This window comes from Phasianus colchicus, chromosome 24 (genome assembly GCF_987193195.1).
Source record: "Phasianus colchicus chromosome 24, bPhaCol1.hap1.1, whole genome shotgun sequence".
NCBI classification, from domain to species: Eukaryota; Metazoa; Chordata; class Aves; order Galliformes; family Phasianidae; genus Phasianus; species Phasianus colchicus.
In genome coordinates, this window is record NC_143459.1 from 4,099,038 (window position 1) to 4,106,473 (window position 7,436).

Consider the following 7,436-nt stretch of genomic DNA (forward strand, 5'->3'; position numbering starts at 1 on the left):
GCTCTAGAATAATTTGGGTGGGAATTTGAAGAGTTCCATGGGAGTACAAAACTGATCTCAGCTTTCAACCGTAAATGAAAAGAAAAATGCATCAAGTTAGAATAAATGTTGCATACATGAGTACAAGGAGGGAGAGAGTGAAAGGGATAGTGTTCTCTGATACTGTATGCAGCAGATAAAAATCCTCTATAGGTAACTGGAGCTTCCCCCTGCATCTCTATTGCAGAATGCAGTCTTGATGCATTCTTAGCCCTATGACTGACACCTTATGTAAACTGCACCAGGACAACACACCATTTTTTGACTGTTTCTGAGTTTTCTCATGCAGTTTTTTCTGAAGGTGAAACTTATTTTACACTGAAATTTCCTTCTGCTATTATATTTAAAGGTCTTAGTTCAGATTCTGCTGTTTTTCCAGGGCTAAATAGACTTTGGGTGGATATGGAGGGACAAGAATGTTAGAATTTGGTAAAAATCATCCTAAGCCTAACTGGTTTGCTTTAACTAGGAAAGACACGGTTCTGCTACATTCTTGTATCATTTTTTTCATCAGAGCAACTCCACCACAGTCAGTGGAATTTTGTCTGATTTACATTTGCACATGAGAGGAAAATTAAGCCCCAGAGTGTCTGAGAAAGGAAAGCCAGAGCCTTTAGTCTTGTTGCTTTTTGTTTGGTTGGTTGGTTTTCTCTATCCCCAGCTCTGTCTCTGCTTTCTGAAACTGGAAACCATGATTGGAAAAGAATGTTACTGTTTCTCATTCCAGTTTTTCTACTAGGAAAGAAAAGAAAGCTTGGAGTAGTGAAAGAAAAGAGTAATTATCCTTTTTTTTCTGACTGAAAAGGCTTCAAGAAGATGTCTGTTTTGATTGAAAATGCAATTCATACCAAAACAGAGAAATTCAATAGAGAATGAAAAACGGAGATTCAATAAAATGCATTTGCCCCTGATCCAGGCTATTAAATGTTGACAGCCTGCATCTACCCTTTGAGTTTTCTATTTGCTACCACGTTCTTCAGCATCTATAGCTGCTATTTCCTACTGGCTACACTGCTCTGAATGCTTAGAAACACCAACAACCAGGAAGCCCAAACCATGTCTGGACGCTGTGGCTTTCATCTCAGTCTAATGGTGCCATAAGTCACTGAGAATCGATATATGTTTATTCCATTTCTCTGACTTAGTCATCTGAGTGTCTCATTCTCCTCGTTAGGCTTTTCTCCCCTGTGGAAACCACAGTTTTTATGCAGTCTGCCTTCCATTTTATTTAGGGTCAGTCTTCTTTTGTACTGGTCTAAGAGCGCGCAGCATCTGGTTTTGCAGCTGTCTATGCTATGACAACTGTGCAGTTTCCCTCCCTGGGGTGCTGTGTAACCATAAGGAAATGTCACTTATCTGCACTGCTGATGCCTTCAAGTCCTTTCCATTCCCTTGGGGTACAGGGCTAGGAGCCCTGCCAATATTTAGTCCATCCAGTGTCACTCAAAGTCCGTATCTGTTACCCAGAGAGACCGATTTCTGAGACAGAAAAGAATGAATCCAACTGTAGCTGCAGGAGATGCTGTCCCCAGAACTGAAGAGCACTGAGTTCTTCTGCATATGCAGACAGAAGCTGAGCGACAAGTTGCCCAAGACAAAGTGGTCTTGAGGAGGATGATAACATGCTGGGATCAACACCTGGCTATTAACTTGAGGGGCCACTCCAAGGCCCACGAGAAAGGGAGCAGCAACTCCTATTCTATCTGTTAAATAGGAAGCCAGATCTCTGGAAGAGTACGCCTTCTGCCTGGATGAACTTAATTCTGGGTAGTTTTATGATGAAAAGACAACTCCTGGTATGGGTTCCATCATGCAATGTACTCATGGTGTTACCAGGAAGCTGCAGCTCTCATAAGACTTGCTCTATAAATACACAGTGACAGTACTACAAAGCAGAGACTGATCATGTCTCTCACAACATAGAAAAAAAAAGCTTAATTGCAATAAAAGAAAGAGGAGATACTATCAAGGTGGCTGGACATGTGGACACTCCATGTTTTCTCTAGGTCTCTATGCTAATGCCACCTGCTGCTACTAGAAATAGGTCAATGGAGTGAGAATTGAGAAATGAGCACGCTGAACCCCATGACTTGTCCATTCTGCTGGTCACAGCTTACATGTGACATGACTAACTCACAGGTGAGCTAGGTTGAGGCTATACTCAGGAATCAGACTTGCAGGAGCCTGCCTTAGTAATATCTTGGCATGGACTGCAGAGGTTACAGTGAGACTAACAGTGTTTCAGGGAGCACAGGAATACATACAGCTGTCTGGCAATGATGGAAAGATCTATTGGTCCTGGCAAATTCTTCTCTCCATCTGGAAAACTGTCCTCATGGACTTTGGTTGGGAGAAAATAAATAGTGGCTATGAGCAAAGCATACAGTGTACAGTCAAGATAGCATTTCATTAGCATGATTAGATTTGGTCTGAAATCCTGATGAAAGCAGATCTTGATAATAACTAGAAATGAAAACCCTGAAGCAGTATTGTAATGCAAGTATTTGAGGAGACCAGGTAGCTCCAGGCAGCAGAGGCATGACTATGATGAATTTAATAAGCTGCAGGAACTTTGTTTATATCAGATATAGAAGGAACAGCCCAAAGCGAGTTTGCAGTAGCATACTGTGGTACTACATATTGTATTTATTATTGAGTGCTATATCAGAAAGAATTTCCTTCAGATTCTTCCTTTGCTCCTCATTTTTAGTTTTTCTCTCTTTTGTTCAATTCTACTTGATGTTTGATGTATTTTTCATTCTCTGTCTTCACTGGACTTTGCCTTTTTCAAAAATTTCCTATGTGGGCATGATCTCAAGAAATTGAGGTTCTCACAAAGTTTTTGATGCAAGGATGTCTTAATTTCTTAGCCTCAATGAACAGCACACACAGCAAATGTTTGGGTGGCACTGTGACAGTGCAGCAAATTTCAGCGAGAGACCAAGTCCATCCTTCCTGAAGCCTCATGGAAGCTTCAGAAACTTGCTGCATGAGAACAAGATGACAGCAATAAGGAAGACACACAGTATGGACTGTTCAGATTGGTTTCAGATGAACTCAAGCCATTTCTCAAGACTGTCAGAAGAAGATAAAAGATTTTGGCTTTCGCGATTGTTGTCTCGTTAGAGTCAACTGTAAGAGTCAGTGAGCTTAGCCTTTATTGGTCTTCTATTAGGAAGCTCATAGAAATTATGACTACTTCTCTTAGCTTCAGGCCTGTAGGAGGCACAAGCAGTCTGATTAGCACACACCCCAGACGCAGTGCTTTCAGCCACCACTACTTTTCTAAGCATGTTTTATTCAGAGACTACAGAAGCCTTCTGAACTCTCGATTTGAAAGAGACATCTCAAACTAATGATCAGTCTGGTCAGTATGTGCAAACAATCCATTGATAACTGAACACTCTGGAGAGCTTTATTTTCCATCTCCTATGGCCAAAGGCATTGAGCTATTACAAACAGCTCACAATTCAGGATAAAGAAATACTCCTTGAAACAATCAAAATTATATCCAGATCACCCAAGAATACGTGAGAAACACTCTATGAAGTCTTTGCAACCCAGTAAAATTTTCTCTGAATGGAAATATGCAGTAAAGTTTAATTCTAAGACCATTCTCTCTAGCAATGGACCAGAGAACTACTCTTCCTAGAAAGATGTCAAGAAATCATGTCTCTAAATTGCAGCTTGAAGTGACATTTGGCCCATTAATACACAGGGAGTTAAAGCTGAGTATGATCATTCTTTTACTGCATTCTCTCTCCTCTGATATCTGTACTCTAACTGTTTTGTTCCAGAGGCCAGTAATGTAACCCTGCTATTACATCTTGGCAACAGCAAGAAAAGAGAAGACAACAGCTGCATGAAAATGTGCCTTTTCTAGTGCAGAAGGAAAGCTAGCACGACATGAGTCTTCCCTAAGATTAAAAGTGGGCTTGAATCTGGCTCTAATTTTGTCTAACTATGTGAGCATTGTGGTTTCTCTCCCTGTTGGTGGCTGTTGGTATGGCTCTGTCTGTGGACTTCTAACACGAACAGTAGGTGAGTGAATGGTTTTGCAGGTTGGACTTGCACTAAAATGACACTATTATAGAGTCTGATCATCTGATGACCTTTACACAGCCCCACTGGCTTCTCACTGCAGAAAGCCATGTGGCTGCAAGAGCTGGGCACCCTGCACAACATGTAACTGGTTTTCATGCATTGGGCCTGCTGAGCCACTGAAGGGCATATGGGGCCTGAATACCTTTCTTACTGCACAGGTGTGATTAGAGCTGCCACTGCAGCTGTGTGGGAAGAAGGAAATAGGTCCAGCATCAGACTGTGATAACAGAGATCAGATCATTGCTGGACGTACATCCTCAGGTATTAATTTAGATGGGCATAACAAGGCTAGCTCCAAAACTTGCAGCACTGAGGACTTATGACCTGGAATTTTCCCCATAGGGCAGGTGCCCCTGCCATTGCCAAAAGAGAAAAAGAAAGAGAAAATCTAAGATTTATTCTTCTTTTGAAAGAGATTATTTCAAATCCACCTCCAACACACAGAGCCTTTTATACTAGAGGCTATAAATAGCAATAATAGCCCAGAGATGTAGGAGACCCATGTTTGATTCTTTCTGCTTTCTGAAAAGATGAAAACTCTCCACTTCTTAAGAAAGGAGCCTGGCTGCCATAGAGATGTGGTGGGTGAGGGGTGCTCTCTCATTTATTCCTGCATTTAAGCATCAAGACATCATCTATATATGTATCATCCTGTTTTAGTTGCTTAAGCCTTGTTTTGGATGTGGTACTTATCGTGCATCCTTATTAGTTGAAGAGCTACCATGGTCCATTAAAGTGTCCTTCTGCTTTGTGTCTTTTCATCCAAGGCCTTCCTCCACCCCACGTTTATGTCTCATTTCCTGCTTCAACGTGTCAATACAACTGTTAGGAAATGAAGGTCATTTCAATAGCACAATCTTGTTTGCAGCAGCAATGGGGTGTGATTGCAGAACATCTGGGAGAGTGTGGGAGAAATGAGTCTGGTAGAAAATGTGCTCCAAAAGCTCTGAGCACTTTATGTGAGAAAGCCTTGTTTCCATTAGTAAAATATAGATTTGTTGTGACATTGTAAGTCTTAGCTGTGAGATGCACAATATTTCCTTAGAATATCTTGCACTGTTTAATATATCTATTAAATGCTACATCTAGATGTAAAAGCAAACAATAAAACATGTTTATTTACCTTTGAAACATTTGGCAGAGTAAAGCATATCACTACATATAAATATATGTATATAAATATACACGTTTCCCCATTCAAACCTACTAGATTTTTGAAATGGCAGCGATAAAAGAGAGAAACCATAGATTTTCTTCCCAGGTCCTCATTTACTGTGGACAAAACAAATACTGCAAAGCTGCATTTATTTATTTACTTATTGCTGCTATCTTTCTAATGCACCAAAAAGAAAAGCCAAAGCATTGCCCCAGTGTGTTTGTACCATTGCGTAGGATATCCAAGAGCAGCCAATAATCACTGTCTTCACAGAGATCCTCTCTGTAATCAGTCTTCAGCAAAAACTCAGTATTTTGTTTTTATTGGCATTTATGGCCATACTTACTGTCCCTCTGGTGGGGCAACAGAGGGCTTTCTCAGCTGTACATGCATATATGTGCACTTTTCAGCATCTCTCCACTATCAATTCATGAAAATTGCTTTCATTTCTGAAACCAGAGCATTTCAAACAAGAGTGGGGAAAATAAAACAGAACATTAAAACAGCCTTGTGGGTTCAGACAAGTGCACTGCAACCAGGAAAGCCAAAAATAAGAGTCTTTTTGCTTTCCTGCTTGATGAAGGTTACGTTCTCCTGGTGCCTTGTTTTCTTAAGTTTAATACCTTATGATATTTCTTCAGCCCTGCTACAGCCAGAGCTTTAGACACATGAAATAGCCTGTGTACCACGAGGAGCAAAGAGCAACCCGACCTTGTCTCTTGTCACTTTCCTGTTTGCTCAGCAGGAGACAACTGGCTGTGCTAAATCGCTTGCGTTTGTAACACGATGGATCGAGGTGGAGGCTGGGAGAAGGTGAGAGATAAAAAGCAAGTATATATTTGTGATTCCACTGAATCTCTTCAAATAACTGAGAAAGCACATGAACAAGGGAATATTTTGTCATTTTTTTTCCACAGCAAACGTAAAAGAGATTGTGATCTTCCCCAGGTAATGCTGTTAATACAGTGACTAGATGAAGTGCACTTACTTCAAATCTGAGGAACTGAGGAAGCAGGTTACTTTAATACCTGAAATTGTTTCTTATTTATTTTCTACCCCTTCTTGTTCCTGCCAATTTTACAAGGTGGAGGCTGAAAGAAAGCTGGCAGTGCAGGCTTGATGGAGCAATGGAAAGAGGAGATATTCCACATGCACAGCAGTTGGAAGTAATGCCTTCCCAGTGCGTCTCTCTCTAAGTAATTAGCCAGGTGTTAATGACCACTTCAAGGTTTGTACATGTTCAGCTCTGGGAGTTCTGTGAGCACCAAGTGGGAGTATGTACTGAAGTGAAATTATTGTGTGTATGGTAATTTTATAACAGGGGTAACAGCAGGGCCTTTAGTCACAGTGTGATTTGTGAGAGAGAAAAATATTGCTTTTGTATTTTTTTTCCTGTGACGAGCAGCATAATGGTCACAATATATCTATACAAGCGTATACACCAAATACGTCTGTGCAGATGATATCATTGTATAATCAATATCTGGAAACTATTTAGCAAAATCTGATAGATTTCAGTTTGGAAGCCAATTTTATAATGAGAATAATGGTGAAGTCGATTTTATAAGACTGAATGGAGACCAAGACAAATATGCTAAATCTATCCTATAAAGACTTCCAGATAATAAATCCAGAACAGCCACAATTACAAGCTAATCCAACCTTCTGGACAGGATAACCAGAGACACTCCCTGAACTAAGTCCTTTTTAAAACACTGTTCATCTACAGTTATTTTCAGAAGAATCTCCCATCAACCTGTGTATGTTGGTCCAGTGTTTAATAAGGATTGCTGCTGGATCACTGTGGTTTAAGTGAGGGCATTTATTACTGAGCATGATGCCATATGGAATGTGATGTCCTTTGGGCAGTCTGGGTCAGTTGTGCTGTGTCCCCCAGTTCCTGGTGCACCCCCAGCTCTTTGTTTCAAGGACTGAAATGCCCTTGGCTCCATGCAAGTACTGCTCAGCAACAACTAAAAATATATAATAATGGTGCGTTGCCACCACTATTTTCAACAACAATCCAAAACGTGGCATCACAACTCTATTATGAAAATTAACCTTATCACGACCAAAACCATGACAGTGCATTCTCCCTTGTCACAGACACCACATCGCAGCTTCAGCCTTTCAATCC